Genomic DNA, 26453 nt, shown 5'->3' with positions numbered 1-26453 from the left:
TCCAGCGGGCATGCGTGAGCGTGTTTGATAGGAGTGAATGGAGACTAATGGTTTTTGGGACCCAATGAGCTGTTGGAGTGTGAGCAGGGTAATATTTTATGAAGGGATTCAGGGGAATCGGTTAGCCGGACTTGAGTCCTGGAAATGGAAAGTACAATGCCTGCACTTTAAAGGAGGGGTTTGGGATATTGGCAGTTTGGAGGGACTTCTGAACTGCCGTATCTGAGCTCTCGTGCAAAGACAATGATTATATATGAGGGAGGTGATGGTGTTGAATAATGATGAAAGTATTGTCTTTTTGGGGATTTCCTTTCTTTTTGGGTCGCCTTGCCTCGGTGGGAGACAACCAACATGTTAAAAAAAAGTAAAAATAATCACTCATTAAATGATGTATATTACGTTAATATTTACATTTTCATTAATCCATCTATGAAATATTTTCAAAACTATATAATAAACATGATACGTAGCATATACATGATTAATACACCCCACAGTAGAATAAATTAACAAACATGAAATGTGGTAGCTGGACGACTAGTGTATGTTATAATATTACTGGGAATAACTAGAAAGTTATTCCTTTCGTGTGCCTTCATTCAGAGTGTCATTTCTTGTAAAAATAGTGTTACGTGAGAATGGGAGTGTTGCTCTTTATTAATAATATTCTACTGTATCGACATGGAGATAACTTGTACATAAACCAGACGCATATGCCTGGTTTGTTTACATAATTCTGGGCCTGTACTCTCTCTCGTTTATTCGTTTTATCTCATTTACTCACCTCTGACACTACATGAAGACTTCAAATACTTTAAGGTAAGTAATGAGTGAACTGTATATGCATTTTATCGCTCTGGGGCACTTTAAATGTCGTAGAATATGTGTGGGTGGGGTGGCCTGGTATGGTAGCCTGGCTGGCTATCATACATACCACACTTGATTTCTTACAATAAATACTACTCATCTCACCCTACATTAAGACTACAAATATTGTAAGGTAAGTAATGAGTGTACTGTATTTGTATTTTACTTTTTTATTGTTTTTTAATGCTTAGTTCTATTGCTAACTTATTATATGTTACTGTAAACTTGTTATCTAGTATGTATATGCATTTATAAGTTGAAAAAAATAGGGCGTTCCACTTTACAGCAATTTCCGCTTTATGATGGTAGCCTGGAACCTAACCTGCCATATAAGTGGGACCCTACTGTATATACACAGTAGTAGTGAATAAATATTTACTCTTCAGCAAGAATAAATAACCTACACAGGTTGAGTTAGTTTAATATCTTTTATTATGCACCCCATACCCATCCTGTGGGAGGTAGTTAAAAGATTAGTGGGAAAAACATTGGGACTGGGATGCAGGGTGATAGCTAAACAAGTTACATTGGTATTGAACTTTACATTTATCTGTCTACAATCATACTTAGTTACTTATGCAAACATAAATTCACTTGCAAAAATATTAGTGTAGTTTACATAGATTTTTAATTATTTATATTACTTAAATTAAACCATACTTTGCTAAAATAAAGTAGACCATCATATTACACGGGTTTATTTTTCATGTGTTGGCAAAATTATGGCATAGTTGCCTGTGGGGTTCTCAGGTCTTCTGGCTCTGGGTCAGGCCATTGTCTCTGTGGCGTGGGGGGGGGCCTACCTTCCTCTCCCGTCCCAGTGCTCTTTTATGTTCTTATTTGCTTGGGTAGCATTTATTCTGTTAGTGGGTTAGATTTGTGAAGGACCTGCCTAGTTCTTCTTCTTCTTGTTGATTTGCCGGTACTTCCGGCCCGGGTCTTCTCCAGATGGTGACCCGGCGGTGGCCCCCCCGGTTTGGGGGTGTCCTTCATTTTCTTCTTTCTTCTGTCTTCTTTCTTGGGCCCTCCGGGTGGAGGGTAACATCATCCTCTCTCTTGCGGTGACACCCCGGAGGGGGAGTGTTGTCTCACATTGCATCTTCATCAGCTGGCGTCTTCTTGGTCTTCATCAGCAGGCGTCCACTTGGGCTTCATCAGCAGGCGTCTGTAGAGCCCAGGGTCTTCGGGCACTTGTTGCCCCAGCAATTGTTGGTTGTGTGGCATGGATCTAGGTAAGTTCAGGTTTCTACCTAGTAAACTAATACAGGCTCCATTGGAACCTGCCTAGTATGGGCCAACAGGCCTACTGCAGTGTTCCTCTTTTCTTATGTTCATACGTGTCTTGGAACTGTGTTTGCGAATTGTGTTTTGATCTTTTCATTTCCATATCTTGTATCTGTCAAGCAGTGGTTTACATGTGGTGGACATAGTGGAAGCTTATGGCCTTAATGAAGCATCAGTGTGTACAATTAAAAGGAGTGATGCAAATATACGGGTTCATGTAATGAATACCTCTTGAAGGGGGGGCTCCTTGGCCGGGTGAAGAGGCTCTTGGTCTGAGGAATTAGACGTTTTGGTCCTCTTCCTCAGACCGAACCTAATTATCCCCCAATACCCCCCTTCTGTATCCCATCCTCATCATCCCTTTCCTTTTCCTTCTCCCCTCCCCTTCCCTCCTCTGTTTTCAGCCTTGGGGATTCTCCCCTCAGGCATTTTAGTTCCTAGGTAGGGGGATGGGTACCGTGGTCCATCCCATTCCATTGGGGTCCTTGGCAGTGGTATAGTTTGCCGTGGAATCAGGATCACCTGGGGATGTCCTGATCCTTCTCCAATCTCCCGGAGGTGGCTTTGGGTGTCTTTCGGGTGATGGGTTTATCTCTGGAGGCTGCCTTTCAGATTCTGGGGGGTGGTGGCCAAAGGAGATATGCTTTGTGGCAGGTGTCTGGCTGCCCTCTCTCTTGTCCACCAAGGTGGGTTGGCAGATGTGAGGGTTGCTATCCAAGATTGCTGGTTTACTGGCATGAAGGGTAGGGTATGGCACAGGTTCTATGCTGCATCTGGGTGCATTGAGGGATTTATGGCCCTTTCATTCCTCCTAGGAACTATTCCTTCACATTCTCCCATTTTTTCTTCATTTTTATTTTTTTTCTAAAAACAAAAATACCTATACATTTAAAATACCTTTGAAGAGTTTCGAGAGTTTAACTACTCTCGGAGCACGGCCGTGGGCCAGGCTCGTCTAGTGCTTACCTGGTCAACCAGGCTGTTGCTGCTGGAGACCCACTGCCCCACATATCCATCACAGCCTGGTTGATCTGGCACCCGGTGAAGACACTTGTTTAGTTTCCTCTTGAAGGTTTCTAGACGTGTTTCAGCCATGTTTCTGATATCTTCTGGCAAGATGTTAAATAGTCTGGGACCACGGATGTTGATACGGTGTTCCCTTCTTGTCTCCACCCCACCCCTGCTCCTCACTCGGTTTGTTTTACACTTCCTCCCATATCTCTCACTCCAGTATGTTGTTATGGCAGTGTGCATTGATGGACACCGATCCACCTCCTGTTCCTCCTCTTCACTCTTCTCCATCTGCACAACTCTTTTCTTCGCAGCATCCCAGTCCTTCGCTGCCTCCACATGTGGACTTTTCTAATCTTTCTAGTCAGTAGATGCCACTACCTTCAGATTTCTGGTATCTTTCTCTTCGCAAATCATGGCTTATTTACAGTGGAATATCTGCGGCCTCAGAGGTACCCGGGGTGAGCTTCAGGTGTTGCTCTCCCAGTTTTTTCCCGTTTGTGTTTGTTTACAAGAACCCAAACTACGCTCTGCTGTTATCCAACCCATCTCGGATTTTTTTTTTTTTAACACATCCACCGATTCTCACCAAGGCAGGGTGGCCTGAAAAAGAAAAACTTTCATCATTCACTCCATTACTGTCTTGCCAGAGGCATGCTTACACTACAGTTATAAAACTGCAACATTAACACCCCTCCTTCCTGTACTTCCCATCTCCAGGACTCCAGCCCGGCCTGCTGGTTTCCCTGAATCCCTTCATAAATGTTACTTTGCTCACACTCCAACAGCGTGTCAAGTTTGTAGATGAATGGTTCAGAGAACCGACATGTTGATAAATTAGACACATGTGCAACTCTTGGGTATCTTTATTGAGGAAACGTTTCGCCACACAGTGGCTTCATCAGTCCATACAAAGGAGAATCTTGAAGAACAGGAGGAGAATGAGGTAATCAGTCCCTCAACCTTGAGTCGATGTGGTCAGTCCATCTATCAAGATAGATGGACTGACCACATCGACTCACGGTTGAGGGACTGATTACCTCATTCTCCTCCTGTTCTTCAAGATTCTCCTTTGTATGGACTGATGAAGCCACTGTGTGGCGAAACGTTTCCTCAATAAAGATACCCAAGAGTTGCACATGTGTCTAATTTATCAGCGTGTCAAGTATTGAAAACCTTTTGTCTCCATTCACTCCTGTCAAATATGCTCATGCATGCTTGCTGGAAGTTGGGCTATGATTTATTATATTCATTGGATCCTTTTCCCAATGGAACCTTTAACCCATAAACAGTCCAAATGTATATATACATTCACTACCCCAGTGCCCCGAATATTTTGAAAAATAAAAAAGTCAATTTTTTAATGAAAATAAAGAGCACATTTTTCTAAGCATTATAGGATTAAAATAAAAATATTGGGACAGTACTTACTGAGATATGAGGCTGCAAAGTTGGTACTTAATGCTCACCTGACGGGAACATCGAGTCCTGCCGCTTGCAGGAGTGTTGCCAATATACCATTTTTTCTCATTTTTGTATTATTTATATAATTTTTATGTTCTGATAATTACAATTTATTGTAGCTCTTGTCATTTCATAACCAATCTTTGTTCTGACACTAATATTAGGTACTGAAATTGTACTCAAATTGTCACAAAAACATTCACAGGTGGACATTTACACCTGCCTTGGTCATTTACTATTGTCTAGGAATATATATAAAGTATTTATAGGCCCCAGCAATGTTTTGGATACACGGGAGTATAGAAGAAGGAAGGAGGAGGAGGAAGAAGGAAGAAGTTCCTTTGAAGCAATGTGTAAGACAAGTGTCAGTGAGAGCCACTGTGAACCAACAGGTATTCTTATGCATTATATCTACAAACACAGTATGCACTTCAGATATTTTAGGTTATTCTAGGTAGTTTACACTATGTATAATTGTATTTGTGTGTACCTGTGAGACAGATAAAAAGAGATAGAGACAGATAGACAGAGACACACAGACAGAAATAGATAGACAGACCCTAAAATTGGGGTTAACATCACTTTCCTCTTAAAAGGGAAGTGCTAATATGACATTACATTGGTGAATCATTGGTGTTTGCCACACTGTTTGCTCTAGCTGGCACTCAATATAACTGGCCCTCCCACAAGGTACTAAATGGTCCCAGATTTTTTTAATATGGTACACACCGAGTGTTAAGACCCATTTTATGCTGACTAGGCATCTCAGGTCAATCGTGCCAAATTTGGAGGCGGGAAAAATAAAACATATATATACACGTTTGGGGCGCTTTTACGAGGTAGTGTAAGTGCACTTCTTATACGCACTGGTATTCCATACCATCAGCTCTTTGTTAAGACTTCGCTGGATTACACTGCAGCTCGCATCCACTTGAGTAAGTGGTATACAATCTGTTCTTTGTATCTCCTTCTCAGGCATTATCTATCCCAGATGTTGCATTTTTGGTTTCTTCTTTACCGCCACCACTTCTGTTACTTGGAGATTTTAATGCCCGCCATTTCCTACTGGGGGGGATGGGGGGTCTCACTGTGACTCCCTCTGCATTCAGTTGGAGGCTTTTCTCACTTCTCTCTCCCTCCATGTTTTAAATAAGGGTACTCCCACCCATTTTGATCCTCACACTCATTCTCTCTCTTGAATCCATCTCTTGGTTTGCTCTTCAACTGTACTAGACTTCACCTGGTCTGTCCTCCCTGACTTGCACGACAGCGATCATTTTCCGATCATTCTTATTTCTACTCACCGTACCACACTGGACAATTCCGTGGTGCCCAGCCAACGCTAGATGTTTTGGTCAAAGTCAGCCAGCATTCAGGCAGGTGGTGTTAGCTATTTCATCTCATCCCCTGCATGCATCGACCGACGAGAGATTTTTACAGTGTTTACAATTCACAGAACAGGCAAAATATTCACAAACACTAATCTCAGGTTGAAGGAGACTCGACCAAAACGTCTAGTGTTGGCTGGGTGCCAAGGTACTGTCCAGTGAGGTACAGTGAGTAGAGCACCGAGTACCTTATTCCAAGATTCATAAGCTCGAGTCTCCTTCGACCTGAGATTAGTGTTTGTGAATATTTTGCCTGTTCTGCGAATTCTCTTTCATGGTTTACATTTCCTAAACATCGAAGTGCACCTACCCCCTAAACGTAGGTGTTACAAATGCCAGCACTATGGCCACGTTGCAGTAGACTGTGGAATACTACATTCTTGGTGTGGTAAGTGTGCTGGGAAACATTCCACTAGAGAATGCACAGTAGGCCCTGACAGCCAAAAATTTAAGTGTATTAACTGTAAAGAAGTTGGGGTTACAGTTTCCCACAAGGACTGAAGTCAGAACCCAAACAACCTTCAATGTAAACCTGATAACAGTCCTTTAATGGTAACCGAGGATGAGGCCATCCAGTCTACCACAGCCAGATCTGAGACTGAACCTCTGCAAAGTGTGCAAGAACCCCACCTCACTGCAAAGGATTCTGGTGATACCAGAATGCCATCACACACACCAGCTGTGGAGGAGCTAGCCATCCCTGCTAGCACATGTGGAACTTCTGGTGTGCCACTACTGATACCTATGGCTACACCTGAATATGGGGATGAGTTTGTGTGAAGGCTTACTCAGCCCTGTAACAACTTCAGTCAGTATTACTAAGGCTGGCTGGCTCCTCAGGAAAATTATTTTTTTTATTTTTTTTTTTTATTATCACACTGGCCGATTCCCACCAAGGCAGGGTGGCCCGAAAAAGAAAAACTTTCACCATCATTCACTCCATCACTGTCTTGCCAGAAGGGTGCTTTACACTACAGTTTTTAAACTGCAACATTAACACCCCTCCTTCAGAGTGCAGGCACTGTACTTCCCATCTCCAGGACTCAAGTCCGGCCTGCCGGTTTCCCTGAATCCCTTCATAAATGTTACTTTGCTCACACTCCAACAGCACGTCAAGTATTAAAAACCATTTGTCTCCATTCACTCCTATCAAACACGCTCACGCATGCCTGCTGGAAGTTAAAGCAAACATAAAACAATAAAACATGAAAGTTATATAGTATCGGAGGTGATATCTTCACTTTCATCTAATAAGTGAACCGGTGATCCTACTACCTCGCTTTCGAGAGTAGCATCACTGGTTTTTAATCCCACATGAATCTCACGAGACATTGTCTCATCTGAACTTTCGAGGGGATTCTCTGACTCTACAGAAAGAGGATCTGAAACACCTATGTCCATCTTTGGTGATGAAAGGTCAACCTCAGAAGGAAGAATGGCACCTTTTACATTACCTATTAGTATGGAGCAAGAAGTGATGGGAGCTAGTACGGCTTCAGACCAACCTTTGAACCATTTAGACCTAATGTAACAACGGATGGTAGGAAAAGTGTCCATACGGCCCAAGTAGTCTGAAAGTATAGCAGAGGAATGAGTTTCTTTAAGGTTAGGGAACAGCTTATCAGAAATGACTATACATGTGCATCCAGTGTCTCGTAAAATGGTAGATACATTAAGTCCATTAACTGTTCCTGAACAGAAGGGTGCTTGGTCATTACAGTCTTGAAAACATCTTCCAACTTTTTGGACCTTCTTAGAAGGACAATCTGGACGTTTATGTCCCTTAACACCACAAAAATGACAAACAGGAATAAAAGAAGTCATTTTACTTTCCACTAGAGGCTTTGATTTCTTAAGGTCTGATGAACCCTTGCCCTTAGGGTTCGATCCCTTTAGGTCTTTATAGGAATTGTGAGCCTCAGCATACAGGTCAGCAGCCTCAGCAACTTCCTCAGCTTTAATCAGGTTACGTTCTCTGATGAGTGTTCGTATCTGGCGAGGAAGAGCTGTCAGGAACTGGTCAGCAACCATGAAGTCTCTAAGAGATTCATAACTGTGATCAATTCCTGAACTCTCTATCCAAAAGTCGAACAAACGAGTGTTACCTGTAACTGCTGAAAGTTCTGGCCAGGCTCTAAGGTGGCATACCTGAAATCTTTCCTGTAAGAGTTAGTGGTTTTTTGATATGCTTTAAGGATTGCCTTCTTCAGCAGGTTATAATTACATATGATATCCTGCGACAAAGTTGCATAGATATTCAAGGCTGTACCAGAAAATAACATTCCTAACCTGGTAGCCCAGGTGTCAGCAGGCCATTCACAGAGGGTAGCGGTATTTTCAAACCTGATAATGTATGAAGTTATGTCTTCCCCCTCTGTGAAGGGAGGTAAATTAGGTGTTGGAATATGTGCACTGACTGCACGTTGTTCCATTACTCCTTCCTCTAATTGTTGTTGTGTAAAAGTTAACTTTTTATTCTCTAATTCAAGGCGAGATTTTTCGAGCTCGCTATCCTTTTCTCTCTATTAACTCATGTTCTCTAGCTTTTTCCTCTTCTCTATCCTTTGCTCTTTCCTCAAGTTCTCTTAATTTAACCTGCTCCTCACGTATCTTAGCTTGTTCCTCACGTATTTTAGCTTGTTCCTCATGTTCTCTATCCTTTGCTCTTTCCTCAAGTTCTCTTAATTTAACTTGTTCTTCACGTACTCTAGCTCTCTCCTCATGATCAAGTCTATCACGCTCCTTTTTGTCTTCTCTCTGTCTTTCTTGGATTTCTCTCTCAATTCTCTCTCTCTCCTTTTTCTCTTCTCTTTCCCTGTCTTTCTTCTCTCTCAATTTTCTCTCAAGTCTTTCCTGGATCTTAGCACTAATGAAAGATTCTAAATTTTCCCCTGTTATTCCTAACTTACTTCCAGCGTTCATCCAAAACTGGTATTCCTCCATATTTGCAAGAATAACTTAAACTACCAGGGGAAAATGAAACAGGTATTAACAAAAACGGAGGGTTCAATTCCTGCTCCACTCAAACTGTAAATAAACCAGAGGGCTTGATCTCTGCTTCAATTAAACAATATTTATTAATTAAAACGAAGGGTTCTATGCCGGCTCCGAGCAAACAGTAAGTAGAATGGGGTCACTTGACCATACAATCTTCTCACCAATAATCAAGAGTGTCCAAAGAGCTCAATGAAACATTGTCACTGGAAAATCTCAGGTATCTAGAGTCTAATCCTCCAAAGTGTTTCAAGCCCGAACTAAAAGGTGGCAGAATTAAATAGTATATCCTGCCTGACTTGACTTACAATAAATTGAGACTATAACAATCACCAAATCTTTTAAATACCTGTACTGTAGTCCTACCATAGAGAATGATTACTCATGGCTGGTGGTAACCGTCTGTGGTATGCGGCGTTGAAGTTCCAATGGTAGATTCGAGATGGAGTTGAATCTTGATTCAGTCGAGTTGATCCTGGCAAGGTCCCCACTTGTGAAGGCTTACTCAGCCCTGTAACAACTTCAGTCAGTATTACTAAGGCTGGCTCCTCCTCAGGAAAATTAATGAATAGAAAAAGAAATAATTCACAAAGATAAACACTTTATTATTTATTAAAGCAAACATAAAACAATAAAACATGAAAGTTATATTCTATTTGAAAGAAAAATGAAAAATGAAATGAATAAAATAACATTTGAACTCAAAGCTAATATATATAGGGGTGTCTGGTGTTGGTGACACTGCGTGTTGTTGAAATCGTAGCAATTGCTGATGATGGGGGGGGGGGGTCGTAGGTGTTGGTTATAACCCACCGGTTCGTTCTTCACAGTATAGCCGTGAGTATTCTATCCCGATGACAGGAAAGCAGGTTCTTTACTGCTGCAATGATGAGGGGTTACATCCTGCAATTTCATACAGGTGCACAGGTAATTAAATCCAAAAAGGGGAAGTCTCAGGACGTTAGTCCATCTCCATCAATTCTGCTCGTTGATTGGCAGGTGACCCTCTCTGTCATCCAAGCTGGAAAGATAGACAAGTTACTCACTGCTTAATTAAGAAATCACTCTCCATGATAAGTACAATACCTAAAAGATGTGGTGATTATTACAACAGTCAACCTAGAGCAAGACTGAAAGGACTAAGTTTATTATTGGTCAAAAGTGAATTTTTCAACCAATAAATCCACTAGAATACAAGGCAGGCATGTACTTACTGTAGTGCTGGGAGCTGTGAGTCTAGTGATTACTGTTTGGACCGAAGCCCCACACGTCACCTTTCGGGGGGGGGAAGGAGGGGAAGGGATAGCGGGAGCTAGACTGACCCTACCTTAACAAGCAGCCGGCAATCAAACTATCACTTTCGGGGTGGGGGAAAAAAGGCGGGAATAGCGGGAGCTTGACTTACCCTACCTTAACAAGTAGCCGGTAATGAAACTATTGTTTCTATATACTCCCTCGCTTCTCCTATCTATTGAACTTTTCCCTCACAGTTTGTCATTTCTCCCAATACACACAACTACAACAGTCAGATGGACACCACACAGGTAACCCCTCTGGAAATTGGAGATGAGTCAGATGCACAGGACCTACCTGCAATGAATGATGAAACAGAGAACACTAACGTAACCATGGTACCTGTTAAGGTGATAGGTGTTAAAGAAAGCACTAACTCAGAAGTGCCATCCTCCGGAGAGGCATTGGATTCGCCTGACCTTCCTCATATTATAACAAATTTCCAGAAAAAAATTGAGCATCTTGAACAGATCCTGACAAGTTTAATAAATATATGTAATCAGGATGATGCTCTTGAGCATGGTGATGATGTCAAAAGTGCAGCAATCCCCGTTCAGTTTCCAGCAATTTGTGAGAAAGAAGCCCATGACTCTTGCCTTCAAAACTTGCCTTTTAACTGGCTGTCAAGATGCCGAGAAATGCTTAAAAATAAAGGTCCTGAAGATAAAGACGTACAAACTATGCTATTTCTTCTTAAGTGTCTGCACACTGTAGTCAAAGCATAATAGTTTTACCATCTTATGAGCAAGAGATTGTAATAACTCACTACAATGGATACATTACAAATCTTTTCATGGAGCATTGCTTCCACCAGGAAGCGGTTGCCTGACTTACATCATATTAGTGCAACCAAGAATATTGATATCATCTGTTTGCAGGAATGTAGATTGAAAGATGGAGCACCTCCACCAAACTTGCCTGGATATGCAGCTTATAACCTAAGGTCAACCAACTGTTGTGTGATGTATGTCAGAAAGAACTTGCCACATTCACTCCTTTCCTTACAGAGTCGAGTTAACATGCTATCATGGTGTCAAAGTATATGCAGGCGATTTTTCCATAAACATTTTTAATCTCTATGCCCCAGCGAACCAGCTTCGACCTGATGCTTTACCAGATCGCATCAATAGTGAACCTACCATCATTCTTGGAGATTTTAATGCCAGACATAAGAATATTGGTGGGTCTATAACAAACACCAATGGAACTAAACTAGTGAAATTGCTAAATGAGCATGATAATGTTCGAATTGTGGGCACTACTGAGCCTACTCACATATATGGTGGCATACTAGATCTGTGTCTGGGATTTAATACATCATATACGATGCATGACTGCCATAGTTGATGATCTATCTGATCACTTCCCAAGACTAACAACTGTCAATCTTGATCATATCTCCAGCAATCAAGGAGGAAACTTATTCTCAAACCAGAACACAGAGACAACTTTATTAACCACTTGGATCAATGGTATAAGAATTACGAGCCCATTGGCACTCAAAAATTTAATGATGATTTAATTACCACTATTGAGTGTTCTCACAGATCAAGTGGGCAGGAATAGGAAACAATGACCCTCCACTGTAAATAATAAAAACCAATGTAAATAATATAATGATCCACAGCTACGCAATCTAACACATGCAGCTAGGAGGATTGGTAAAGCATACCGTGAATGTAGAACCCCAGACCTGCTCAGAACGTTCCATGCTGCACTAACAAATGCAAGGAATAGAAAGGAAGAACTTAGGCAACAGGAATGTGAACAGTTTGTTTGTGGATTAAATAGGTCCCCCCCTTTGAGTTTGGCTTGGAAAGGTATAAATAAAATAACCAGGAAAAAGACTGGCAATGTTGCTCATCCCTTTCCTCTTGAAAAAGCAAATGACCTCATAAACGACTGGTCCAAAACATCCAGGCATGACAACTTTCCATCTCATATTAGAAAAAATTTAGAGAGTACTTCTGAAGAAATGTTGAAACTGATTAATTTTATGAGCCAAAATATTGTTGAGAGTGATTGCCTCTTTACCGAGTATGAATTAGATAATACATTAACCAAAGGTCGATCAACTGCTCCTGGAGAGGATGGTATAATCTATGATATTCTCAGAACTCTGAGGCACCTGCCTGATAACCCTTTGTTGGCACTGTATAATCTCAGTTACATTGAGGGCGTTCTTCCTACTTCCTAGACCAATAGTCTCATTGTGCCTATCCCTAAGCCCCAACAGCCTGATACATTTAGGCCGATCTCCTTAACTAGTTGTAAAACTTTTGAAAGAATGATACTTAACAGACTGTACTACAGAATCAGACACCAACTTTCCCCCTACCTCTATGGGTTCATGAAAGGTAAAAGTGTGCAGAACTGTATTTCCACCTTTCTCACTGCACACACCTCTACTAGTTTTACCACTTTTCTTGATCTAAAATCTGCATTTGATATTGCGAACAGAACCGTTATACTACATGAACTAGCCAAAATGAATATTGGTGGTAGCTTACTCTTCTGGATAATAGGATACCTGTCAAATAGAGTATTCTCTGTCCTTTACCAAGGCTTCAGAAGTGATTCTAAAGAAATGTCTTTAGGTACACCGCAGGGAGGGGTTCTTAGTCCCATGCTATTTAATATTCTGATTAATGCTCTCCTAAATGCTCTACCTGCCTCACCTAAACATATAGCTATAAGCTATGCTGATGATATCATGATCCATACAACAGGGCATAAGAAGATGAATACCATTCTTAATGAAGTTCAAGCAATTTGTAATCGACTAGGCCTCATAATATCTTCCTCTAAAACAAAGATATTAACAAGCAAACGACATCCCCCACCCATCTATTTGCAGGGTGAAATCATTAGCTACGTTAAAACTTACAGATATCTTGGTGTAGATGTACCCTTTAACAAATCCACTATACCACAACTAAACAAGAAATGCAAAGCTAGGCTAAATGCTCTCAAAGCTGTTGCTGGCTACAATCCCAACTATGGTGCTAATGTGAGAATCGTGAGAATGATGTACATAGCCTATGTTAGGTCCTTAATTGATTATGCTGCTCCCATGTTGATATTAGCTAGAGAAAGTTCTCTCCGACCCTTGGAGTTAATGCAAAATGAAGCTCTCAGGATTATTCTTGGCTGTCCCAGATCTACAAAAGTTCTCAACATGAGGAAGGAGCTTGGTATTTCTAGTATCAGTGATAGGATTGTTGAGATTAACACTGTACTCGGTATTAGAATGTTGAGAAACGAACCAGACACTGTCACAATGAATCTTACCAAGTGTCTAGAGGTAAATACACACAGATCTAAATGGATTGTGAAAACGTGCAATTGCATTAAGTTTTATAACCTGCATGAACTGTATCACTGTAGGCAACAAGAGCATTTCACCCCTCTGTGGAAGATGTGCTCATTTAATATCACATACCTACAAGTCCCTCCCAAGAAGCTCATTGCTAGTAATCCCTAACTTAAATCTCTTGTTAGAGCAACTGCTCAAGAAGAAATTTCTCACCTAGCTGGTAGTAATAAGTTATCACAAGTTATATACACTGATGGATCTAAACAGGAGTCTCCTGGCAGGGCTGCATCTGTTCTTGTTGCCACCTCCCTAGTTAAGAACGATAATAAATTTGTTGAGTTAGGCATAAGAATTAACAACTGGGCGTCTACACTGCAAACTGAATTGTTTGCAATCCTAATGGCGCTAAAGCTAACCGGGCCGCGGGGGCGTTGACCCCCGGAACTCTCTCCAGGTAAACTCCAGGTATGGCACTGAGCTTGACTATCATCATTACTGATTCTATGTCATCATTGAAGGCTCTTGACTCATATAATGACTCCAACAACATGCTCATTGGAGAAGCCAGGTATAGATACTCAAAAATTGGGGACAAAGGAATTAATGTACAATTGCTATGGATCCCATCACACATTGGATTACACCTTCATGATAAAGTTGATATGTTAGCCAAGAAGAGTACCCAGAAGGAGAATGTAGAATATAACTTTGGTATAACTGTGTCTAGCATTAGGAATAATATTAGGAGAGAAGTAAATAATGAAAATGATTGTTATGGGAATGCAGTTAGAAGCCTGAGTAGATCTATAACCCACTATGATAACATGAACGTAGATAAGTATGTTTATGGAGCAACTTGCAATGTGAACACTGACTGATGTTAGTGGCCAGGCTTAGGCTTGGTTACAAGTACTGACTGATGTTGTAGTGGCCAGACTTAGGCTTGGTTACAAGTACTGACTGATGTTGTAGTGGCCAGACTTAGGCTTGGTTACAAGTACTTCTGGCAGTTTGGGAGACACACAGATGATCAAACTAAATGTAAATTATGTGATCAGGCATATGGTCACTGTCTTGAACACTATGTGCTTAATTGTCCACTTATTGAGGAATACAGAGACAGACAGTATAATAACCTATGTGACATGTCAAGATATCTTATTAATGAAAATAAGATACCAGATATACTAAGCAAATTTCCTAAATTTGCTTGTAACAGATAAGTGAACTATAGATATGTAGATATAAATCCATATGTATTCCTGTTAACCCTTTGGGGCCTAGTTCCTAGGCCTTTTGTGTATCCATATGCTCTCGCGCTACCGTCCACAGGATGGATATGGGGTGCACAATAAACTAGCCACTTCGGTTTACCTGGAGTTTACCTGGAGAGAGTTCCGGGGGTCAACGCCCCCGCGGCCCGGTCTGTGACCAGGCCTCCTGGTGGATCAGAGCCTGATCAACCAGGCTGTTGCTGCTGGCTGCATGCAAACCAACTTACGAGCCACAGCCCGGCCGATCAGGAACTGACTTTAGGTGCTTGTCCAGTGCCAGCTTGAAGACTGCCAGGGGTCTGTTGGTAATCCCCCTTATGTGTGCTGGGAGGCAGTTGAACAGCCTCGGGCCCCTGACACTTATTGTATGGTCTCTTAACGTGCTAGTGACACCCCTGCTTTTCATTGGGGGGATGGTGCATCGTCTGCCAAGTCTTTTGCTTTCGTAGTGAGTGATTTTCGTGTGCAAGTTCGGTACTAGTCCCTCTAGGATTTTCCAGGTGTATATAATCATGTATCTCTCCCTCCTGCGTTCCAGGGAATACAGATTTAGGAACCTCAAGCGCTCCCAGTAATTGAGGTGTTTTATCTCCGTTATGCGCGTTCTCTGTACATTTTCTAGGTCGGCAATTTCACCTGCCTTGAAAGGTGCTGTTAGTGTGCAGCAATATTCCAGCCTAGATAGAACAAGTGACCTGAAGAGAGTCATCATGGGCTTGGCCTCCCTAGTTTTGAAGGTTCTCATTATCCATCCTGTCATTTTTCTAGCAGATGCGATTGATACAATGTTATGGTCCTTGAAGATGAGATCCTCCGACATGATCACTCCCAGGTCTTTGACGTTGGTGTTTCGCTCTATTTTGTGGCCAGAATTTGTTTTGTACTCTGATGAAGATTTAATTTCCTCATGTTTACCATATCTGAGTAATTGAAATTTCTCATCGTTGAACTTCATATTGTTTTCTGCAGCCCACTGAAAGATTTGGTTGATGTCCGCCTGGAGCCTTGCAGTGTCTGCAATGGAAGACACTGTCATGCAGATTCGGGTGTCATCTGCTAAGGAAGACACGGTGCTGTGGCTGACATCCTTGTCTATGTCGGATATGAGGATGAGGAACAAGATGTGAGCGAGTACTGTGCCTTGTGGAACAGAGCTTTTCACCGTAGCTGCCTCGGACTTTACTCTGTTGACGACTACTCTCTGTGTTCTGTTAGTGAGGAAATTATAGATCCATCGACCGACTTTTCCCGTTATTCCTTAAGCACGCATTTTGTGCGCTATTACGCCATTGTCACACTTGTCGAAGGCTTTTGCAAAGTCTGTATATATTACATCTGCATTCCTTTTGTCTTTAGTGCATCTAGGACCTTGTCGTAGTGATCCAATAGTTGAGACAGACAGGAGCGACCTGTTCTAAACCCATGTTGCCCTGGGTTGTGTTAACTGATGGGTTTCTAGATGGGTGGTGATCTTGCTTCTTAATACCCTTTCAAAGATTTTTATGATGTGGGATGTTAGTGCTATCGGTCTGTAGTTCTTTGCTGTTGCTTTACTGCCCCCTTTGTGGAGTGGGGCTATGTCTGTTGTTTTTAGTAACTGTGGGACGACCCCCGTGTCCATGCTCCCTCTCCATAGGATGGTAAAAGCTCGTGATAGGGGCTTCTTGCAGTTCTTGATGAACACGGAGTTCCATGAGTCTGGCCCTGGGGCAGAGTGCATGGGCATGTCATTTACCGCCTGTTCGAAGTCATTTGGCGTCAGGATAACATCAGATAGGCTTGTGTTAACCAAATTCTGTGGCTCTCTCATAAAAAAAAATCATTTTGATCTTCGACTCCCAGTCTGGTTAGCGGCTTGCTAAAAACTGAGTCATATTGGGACTTGAGTAGCTCACTCATTTCCTTGCTGTCATCTGTGTAGGACCCATCTTGTTTAAGTAGGGGCCCAATGCTGGACGTTGTTCTCGACTTTGATTTGGCATAGGAGAAGAAATACTTTGGGTTTCTTTCGATTTCATTTATGGCTTTTAGTTCTTCCCGCGATTCCTGACTCCTATAAGATTCCTTTAGCTTAAGTTCGATGCTTGCTATTTCTCTGACCAGTGTCTCCCTACGCATTTCAGATATATTGACCTCTTTTAGCCGCTCTGTTATTTTTTTCCGTCGCCTGTAAAGGGAGCGCCTGTCCCTTTCTATTTTACATCTACTCCTTTTTCTTAGAGGAATAAGCCTTGTGCATACATCGAGCGCCACCGAGTTAATCTTGTTGGGGTCTGTGTTGCTTAGTATATCTTCCCAGCTTATATCAGTTAGGATTTGGTTTACTTGGTCCCACTTTATGTTTTTGTTATTGAAGTTGAATTTGGTGAATGCTTCCTCGTGACTAATCTCATTATGTCGGTCTGGGGCTCCGCGCATACATGTCTGAACCTCAATTATGTTGTGATCTGAGTATATTGTTTTTGATATGGTGACATTTCGTATCAGATCATCATTGTTTGTGAAGATGAGGTCTAGTGTATTCTCCAGTCTAATAGACTCTATTATTTGCTGGTTTAAATTGAATTTTATGCAGATTTAAAAGCTCGTGTGAGTGAGAGTTTTCATCAGAGCTGCCTCCTGGTGTTATTACTGCAACAATATTATTTGCTATATTCCTCCATTTTAGGTGCCTTAAGTTGAAATCCCCCAGGAGCAAGATGTTGGGTGCAGGAGCTGGCAGATTTTCCAGACAGTGGTCAATTTTTAACAGCTGTTCCTGGAATTGCTGGGATGTTGCATCCGGAGGCTTGTAGACTACCACAATGACTAGGTTTTGGTTCTCGATCTTTACTGCTAAAACTTCCACTACATCATTTGAGGCATTAAGCAGTTCTGTGCACACAAGTGACTCTGCAATGTACAGGCAAACCCCCCCCCCCCCTTTTGCCTGTTCACTCTGTCGCATCTGTATAGGTTGTAACCTGGGATCCATATTTCGTTGTCCAAGTGATCCTTTATGTGGGTCTCAGTGAAAGCCGCGAACATTGCCTTTGCCTCTGCAAGCAGTCCACGGATGAAAGGTATTTTGTTGTTTGTTGCTAGCTTTAGATCCTGTATATTTGCAAAGAAGAATGTCATCGGACTGGTGGTATTGTTGGTACTGGGGAGGGGGGTTCCGGCATTAGTATCTGTATCTGTTGGTTTGGAGTGGAGGCCATCGACTGTGGTTCCACTCCAGGAATGACTGGATTTGGTGTACGATTTCTGCCATTTCCTGCCAGTTTTTTTTTTCTTCCTGGCACTTAAAAACCTCTCCCTCTTGAGTGGCTGTGGCTACCCAGGTTTTCCCATGGCCTGGATGTTTTGTATCTTTTTGCCCCCTTTAGATGGTGTGCCTGGCAATTTAAGTTATAGCACAGTCTTTCCTGCACTGAAGAGGTACACATTTCAGGGTGAAAAAGCTTACAGGAAGGGAGTTTGCATTTTCCTGTTGTCATATGGGCACGGCATTTTCTAGGGTGGTCATAGTTGCTTATGTAATAACGCTGGAACTGGAGTCCTACAGCAAATGATTAGTAGAAAAACAATCGTTGCACCTCAGGAAAACTGAGGCCATTCTCTTTGGCATGAAACAAACTGTGAAGGGTAAATAATTTTAATGTCCTTTGTAATGGGGAACCCATCACTTCAGTTTCCTCAGTAAAATACCTGGAAATAGCCTTTGATCCATGCATGTCAGGAGAACTGATAGGGAACAGTGTAGTAAAGAAAGGAAATGCCAGACTGAAGTTCCTCTACAGACAAGCACAGTGTCTACCTACTGAGGCTCGCAGGACCCTATACAATGTCATATGGACTACGCTTGCTCTTCATGGTACTCTGCCTTGAGAGAAAAAAAACTGAAAGATAGACTACAAATCACCCAGAACAAAATGTTAAGATTCATCCTGGACCTTGGTCTAAGAGAACATTTAGGCCAGGATGAATTACAACAACTGGATATGCTGAATGTTGAAGACAGAGAAAAACAACTGAAGCTAAATCAAGTTTATAAAATTGCTCACAGTGTCCAGATTATCTTGCCGCAAATTTTGTCGAGCTGGGAAGCAAAGCAATCATAGTACTAGGGGGAGAGAGCACAACTTTTTAGTACCCAGTCAGTGGCCAGGCTTAAAACATCTTTTATTGTACAGCAATAATGGAATGGAACAGACTGCCTGTACATGTCAAAGCCAGTCATAGCATGAACCAGTTCAAGAAGAGTGCCAAAAGCATAACGAATGTAGCGACAGAAAGGGAGGAGAATTATTTTTTAGCTAACTCACATGTAAATGTGAATAACTCATTTTACCTTATTCATAGTATATCTCCTTTATAGTATAATAAGGGACTAAAAGGACCCCAATGGAAATAAGTCACTGACTATGTATGATAATCTATGCAACTCGTTCATTTAAGTAAACTTGGGAACGACGAGAATAAGATGGGCGAGCTTCGTTACAATTAAGGCAAGTAGGAGGTAATCTACAAGAAGGACTGGTATGGTCGTTGGCACCATGGACCTGCAATATTTCACTGGATGGCCAAAATGCCAGCAATTTTTGCACTGTTGTGGTGTAGGGATCAGTTTTCGGTCTTGTAAACAGTCGCGATGTAAACCGAGGATGGAAGCTCACAGCAGTCAAAGTTAAGAGAGCCACATTGCTGGGGTAGCGTCTCCGCCCGTGGGCAGGTAGGACATGTGTCTACTATGAGAACTGGGAGGTCTTGGAGCTCAAGCTGTTCCAGAATGTCGTTACTCCATGTCTGGAAATTATGCTGAACAATGGTTTGAGATAGAATGACGGTACCACTACAAGAATTGAGAGAATGGTGGTGTTGAATTCTTACAGGAATAGCATCTGTGGTGGTAAGGAGAGAAAGATCATGAGCCTGGCTAGCATTTTGTACCGTGACGATGTGTGCGCCGCTCTCGAGAGCATGAAATGAAATTTCTCGACCAACATGGCATAGGAGCTCCTTGTTGATACTATGATCTCAAAGACAGTCAGTATGAGATGTCGGTTGCAGAGTAAAAAAACTAAGTCCATTGTGTACTTTGAAACGTAGCATAGGACGTGAGTGTCATGTCGGTCTTTTCTGGTCAGAGCAAGAAGTATTCAAAGTAGTATCATCAGTTAATGGTCTAAGTCGTTTAGGTGTGGGACTGGAGGTGGTCCAGCTTGAGATGGATGGGCGATCCGATAATCGACGCACTGTAGGGAGAGGTCTGGTATAAGAACATAAGAGAGAAGGAACACTGCAACAGGCCTACTGACCCAAGCGGAGCAGGTCCATGTTTCCCCCCCCTCGGATTAGACCAATAACCCACACCCCGGATTATCCCAATGACCCACCCAGCCTGGTCACCTCCACTCAAGGATGGAGCACTGTACCAGACTCAGCAGCACAAGCTAGTCAGGTCCAACTCACACCCACCCACACCCACTCATGTATTTATTTAACCTATTTTTAAAACTACACAACGTTTTAGCCTCAATAACTGTACTCGGGAGTTTGTTCCACTCATCCACAACTCTATTACCAAACCAGTGCTTTCCTATATCCTTCCTGAATCTGAATTTTTCCAACTTGAAACCATTGCTGCGAGTCCTGTCATGGCTAAAAAATTTCAGCACGCTATTTACATCCCCTTTATTTATTCCTGTTTTCCATTTATACACCTCGATCATATTCCCCCTAATTCTACGCCTTTCGAGAGAGTGCAGATTCAGGGCCCTCAGTCTATCCTCATAGGGAAGATTTCTGATACATGGGATCATCTTTGTCATCCTCCTTTGTACGTTTTCCAGAGCATTTATATCCATTCTGTAATACGGTGACCAGAACTGAGCAGCATAGTCTAAATGAGGCCTAACCAAGGATATATAGAGTTGAACAACAACCTGAGGATTTCTATTATTTATACTTCTAGATATGAAGCCAAGAATTCTGTTAGCTTTATTGCGAACACTAATGCACTGTTGTCTTGGTTTTAGATTACTGCTAACCAGAACTCCTAAATCCTCTTCGCAATCAGTAGTATTAAGATCTACATTATTTAGTTTATATGTGGCATGGTTATTTAACTGTCCAACATTTAGAACTTTGCATTTGTCAATATTAAACTGCATCTGCCACTTCTCCGACCATTGCGTCAGTCTATTCAAATCATCCTGGAGTGCTCTAATGTCCTCATTAGAATGAATTGGACGGCCTATTTTGGTGTCATCAGCAAATTTGCTTATGTCGTTATTTATTCCCTCATCTATGGCGTTTTTGTAAATTGTGAACATCAACGGGCCCCACACTGACCCCTGAGGAACACCGCTTGTGACGTGCCCCCATTCTGATTTCTCCCCATTTATGCAAACTCTCTGCTGTCTATTTGTCAGCCATGCCTCTACCCAGGAAAAAATTTCTCCTCCTATTCCATGTGCCTTAAGTTTCCTCAATAGCCTCTGGTGTGGAACTCTATCGAAAGCCTTACTGAAGTCCATATACACAATATCATATTCATTACCATGATCTACCTCCTCAAACACCTGAGTGAAAAAAGTTAGTAAATTCGTAAGACAGGAACGCCCCTTTGTAAAACCGTGTTGAGATTCATTAATCAATCTGTGCCTGTCAAGATGGCTACGAATTGCTTCGGCAATTATTGATTCCATAAATTTTCCCACTATGGAGGTAAGGCTTATTGGTCTATAGTTCGAAGCCAAGGACCTGTCACCTGCCTTGTAAATAGGTATTACATTTGCCATTTTCCACTTATCAGGCACTATGCCAGTTTGTAGTGACATGTTAAAAAGATTAGCCAAAGGTATGCTAAGTTCCTCTTTACATTCCTTTAACACCCTTGCAAACAGTTCATCAGGACCTGGGGATTTGTTAGGTTTTAGTTTCTCTATTTGTGTGAGGACCATGTCACTAGTTACCACAATCGTACATAGTTTATTATCGTCCTGTTCTACATAATCTATTATTTCAGGAATATCGCTAGTATTTTTTGGGGGAAAACTGGGGGGAGGATTGAGAATTTCCCCATGTCCTTATCACTGCGATCTGACCAGAGTTATCTTTTTTGGGCCAATCTTGTCCCTCTTACTTGATACGAAAAAACCCTTTTGGGGAGTCTTTTTAATCCCTTAACCCTTTTTCCTAATCCCTTTCTTTTTTTATTCCTTTTTTTTCTTTTAATTTTAATATTTATTTTTTAAATGCCCATCCTCTTTTTATACGCCATATAACCTTCCTTTTACCAATGAGATGTTTTATTTTTCATCCATTTGGGGTAATTTTATTTGATCTAATTTCACTGAAAAAAAGTTGTCTGGGCAGCTAGAAAATTTTTCGAAAAAAGTCTTTCAACCCAAAATCACCATGACCCATATCAGGACATCCCCAATTTTGCCCACCCAAAATTTTTTAGTCCCATGAAGTCCCCTAAAATCTGGGGCAGAGATTTGATTGCAGTTATCGGGTAATTTCCCTGATATATTGAACAAGGGGTTTGTGATCACTTTCCCCAAACTCACCAAACCTCAAGAAATTAAATTTGTGAACTTTTTCAAAAACCGTCAACAATTGTTTTCTAGTTGGTTCTTCACAAAATGTTCTAAAACAACCTGAACCATAAGAGGTACTAGACTAAGATTTCCGTACATTGTTCCAATATTTTGTCTAAAGAAAAATTTCCCCTTTCACAACATTTTTACTAGATGCCTTTTAATTTTGTCCCAAAATTACTGACTCCTATCAATTTTGGGGTTAAATTACACCACAATTAATTTCACGTCCTCGAGAAACTACCAAACAGATTCTGTGTTCATGTTTCTAATCTTACTATGTCTAAGACAAAATTTTAAAATTTTTTCCACAACACCCAACCCCCCCTTTTTCCTGTTGACCCTATCAGTGTGGAAAGTTTTTTTACCCTGATTTGCATTCAGAAGGCATTTTTTTCTTTTAGGTTGAACCAGGTCCGTTATACCAATAATATCTATATTACCTTTAATTTTCAACAATTTTGCTCATCTTCTTTTTGACTCCCCACTTTTGAAATAAACCTTAAGGAGCTATCACTGTTGCCCCCTACTATTTTCTTTTTTTTTGATCAATTGATTTATTACAGCAACTTTTTGAATATTGTCTTTTAAACATTCCCCGATTCCCAGTAATAATTTGGTTTAACCTCATTTCCTGGAGCAGGTGACAAACGGACCAGTATAAGGGACAGAGACATGGGAAAAGGGTTGAAGAATGATTAAAAACAGTAGGCAAAAAAGGGGGCAGTAGGGAAAAGGGGCCCGGGGGGGGGAATTTAGGTTTTGACCCATGGTTTTCACTTTTTTGAAAAAGGGGGGTAACATGGAGGGAAAATTTCTAGGAGGGAAGGGTAAACCAGCAATCCGGGATACAACCCCCATCTACCAGCCCCCCGGGGCAAAAAAAAGGGCCAGACACCCGCTTTGCAACCTCCTTCGGCCACCACCCCCCAGAATCCCAAAGGCAGCCCCAGAATAAACCCAAAAGACACCCGCCCAGTCCGGTGTGGGGGGATCGAAACATCCCCCAAAATCCAGATTCCAGGTCAAACACTCCCACAAGGGCCTCAGTAATGGGGTGACCACGGACCCTTCTACCTATCTAGGAACTACAGTGCCTGAGGAAAGAGCCTCAAAGGCTGAAACAGGATAGAATAGAGGAAGGGAGGAGAGGAGAAGGGAAAGAAGGGACAGGATAAGAAGAGGACTGCGAGGATGATGGAGTTCGGTCTGAGAGAAGACCAAAAGTCCATTTCCTCAGACCAATAGCATCTTCCGCGATAAGGACCTCCTAAGGGTTTGACCCACAGACCATCTGCATTAGTGTTGCCCTTCGACTTACTGCCTCTATTCTCTCCAAACACAGGTGTATCTGCGGCATTGAATCGGCAGACCGATTCGGGTACCGTGGTCTTTGTGCCGTAGATCCGAGAGAAAGAATGCAAGGCATGAAGAGATTAATAATATTATCAAGAAAGCCTCACAACAGCCGGATGCCCAGAAATAAGCGAGCCACCCCAACTATGCAGATCTGATGGCAACGCAATGTCCTGATGGTATCACCCTTCAAACCTGGACAGACAACAAGCAGGTGGTGTGGGACTACACGTGTGCATCTACATTGGCTGATACCTACGTATCCTCTAATACACCAGAGATAAGGAGGAACAGCTGCCAGTTCAGAAAGTCCCCAAAGTCTAGAAAAATATGGTAAACTACCCATCATTATACGTTTGTTCCCATAGGCTAGGAGACCTTTGGCCCATGAAGAAAGAGTGCATCTAAGTTCCCTAAGGAGCTAGGCAAAATACTCATCGTGGTAACTAGGGATCCCAGGGCGGCTAATTTTCTATTCCAGCGACTCAGCGCTGCGGTTCAGAGGGTTAATACTTGCTGTATATCGGGCATGCGCCCCAGATACAGAAAACAAGGACTAATTCCTCGGATCAAGAGCCCCCTTCGGCAACGCCAAGGTAACCCCCCCCCTCGTCTCCCACTCCCCTTGAAGGGGAGATACCTAACAAGATTCACAGTACACTCGTCTCCTGCTCTCAAGCTAATGAGATGTCTTGTTCCAATTATCGTTTTTTTGTTGTGTGACGTGAAACATCCAACTTCATTGTCACCCGGTGACAGATGGCAGTGCTTTATTTAGTCACGACAATAAAAGCTAGCTAGCGAAGTTAAAAACCATGTGTCTGTGAGGGGAAAAGATCACTGATCTAATTTATAATACTTAATACTTGCAATAAAGACGAGTAGATGAGCAAGACTTGTGCAATATTTACTTCAACAGTCTTAAGTGTATTTATCAGCTCTGTACAAGTATTTGACTGAGAAAACCCTACTGAGTAGTCAAATGTCTCAGCGGTATTTAAGTGAGGAAGCCAGCTGTGCAGCCAGATGTCTCGGTAGTAAGGATGACTTAATGATGAACCAGTATTATTCATCTCGAATTTCATGGTCTTTAATACCCATTCTAAAATTAGGACCGAAAAGCTCTGTTCTACAAGGTACAGTACTCCTTTGATGATGATACCAGAATTTGCATGACTGCCATCCATTGAGGACATTGCAAATCTCCAAGCGGACATTAACCAAGTCTTTAAAGGGGCCTTGACCTGTAATCCTTGGAATGCAGGCGAGAAAGATACGTGATATATCCACTAGAAAAATCCTAGAGGGACTAGTCCAAAATCTGCATACGAAAATCACTCCCTACGAAAGCAAAAGACTTGGCAAGAGACGCAACATTCTCCCAGTAAAAAAACGGGCGCCACGAGTACGCTAAGAGAAAACACTAAGTGTCCGAGGCCCAAGACTGCTCAACTGCCTCCCAGCATACATAAGGGGGATTACCAATAGACCCCTGGCTGTCTTCAAGGAGCTGGACAGGCACCTCAAGTCAGTACCTGACCAGTCGGGCTGTGGTTCGTACATTGGTTTACGTGCAGTCAGCAGTAATAGCTTGGTTGATCAGGTCCTGATCCACCACTAGGCCTGGTCAAGGACTGGGCCGCGTAGGCGTTGACCCCCGGAACACCCTCAAGATATTTTCCTGGTATAATTTTCAGTCTGGTAAAACATTTGCTTGTAGTCGTGTGGTTTTTCTTATCGTAATGTGAATAATTGCTGTTTTTTTGTGTAGTTCTGATTATTTTATTGCTAGTATTATTATTACGAGATTTATTGGAAAGCCCTAAACTAGCAGGGATTATGCAAAGAGTGAGAAATAGGAGGAAATCAGGTTTGAGCCAAGGAAGGGAACGAAGGGTCCAATTCCCTGGACTGGAACATTGTTTCAGGCTATGAAGCAGAACGTTTCTCCAGGCTGAGGGACTGACTACCTCAACGGTAAACTACGTCTTTCAGGGTGATACACTGATTACATCGTCTTTACATCACTGTTGCTTCTGCTGCCTCTGTATTCGACTGCAAGAGTATACTGTGTTGACGAAAAGTTTCAAAAGACATTTAAACTGTTGTGTCTTTATCATCGTCACGTATCTATTTTCTTGTTACAAAGAATTCTTCAACACTTGTTCAACCTTTGGACGAAGACCTACTTCGACTAGTGGATGGTACCACTATGACCCCGCCTCCATCTGCTTCACGTCACCTCACTACAGTATATAAGCCACGTCTACGGCCCTATGCTGTACATTCTACAAGATTGATGGACTGAACACATCGACTCCAGGTTGAGGGACTGATTACCTCATTCTCCTCCTCTCCTTACGCCTTCCTCTTTGTATTGGACTGATGAAGCCACTGTGTGGCGAAACGTTTCCTGAATAAAGATTTCCATATGCTGCATAAGTGTCTCAATCTTCAACTTGTCGGTTTTTCAAACCATTCATCACATCTATTTTCTTAAATTATCTTTTATACAGTCAAGTATGGGAAGCTGACAAATTAAGAACACTTCTTTAGAGATACATATGTAGTGCCGAATAGGTAAAACTGGTCAATTAGCAATAACCTACTTAAAATT

At 42.0% G+C, this 26453-nt stretch overlaps 1 long non-coding RNA gene across 1 annotated transcript in view; it reads right to left on the bottom strand.

Moving 5' to 3' along the window:
- Positions 1 to 3550: 3550 nt before the first annotated feature.
- The window catches only part of LOC138854611 (uncharacterized), a 29324-nt gene continuing 6421 nt past the window's right edge, over positions 3551 to 26453 (bottom strand). The window contains exon 2 of the long non-coding RNA XR_011393797.1: positions 3551 to 3765. This is a non-coding gene — a long non-coding RNA (uncharacterized lncRNA). The remainder of the gene's footprint in view (positions 3766 to 26453) is intronic.

Source organism: Cherax quadricarinatus, chromosome 64 (genome assembly GCF_038502225.1).
Source record: "Cherax quadricarinatus isolate ZL_2023a chromosome 64, ASM3850222v1, whole genome shotgun sequence".
Lineage (NCBI taxonomy): Eukaryota > Metazoa > Arthropoda > Malacostraca > Decapoda > Parastacidae > Cherax > Cherax quadricarinatus.
This window is presented reverse-complemented; position numbering and strand designations above follow the sequence as displayed.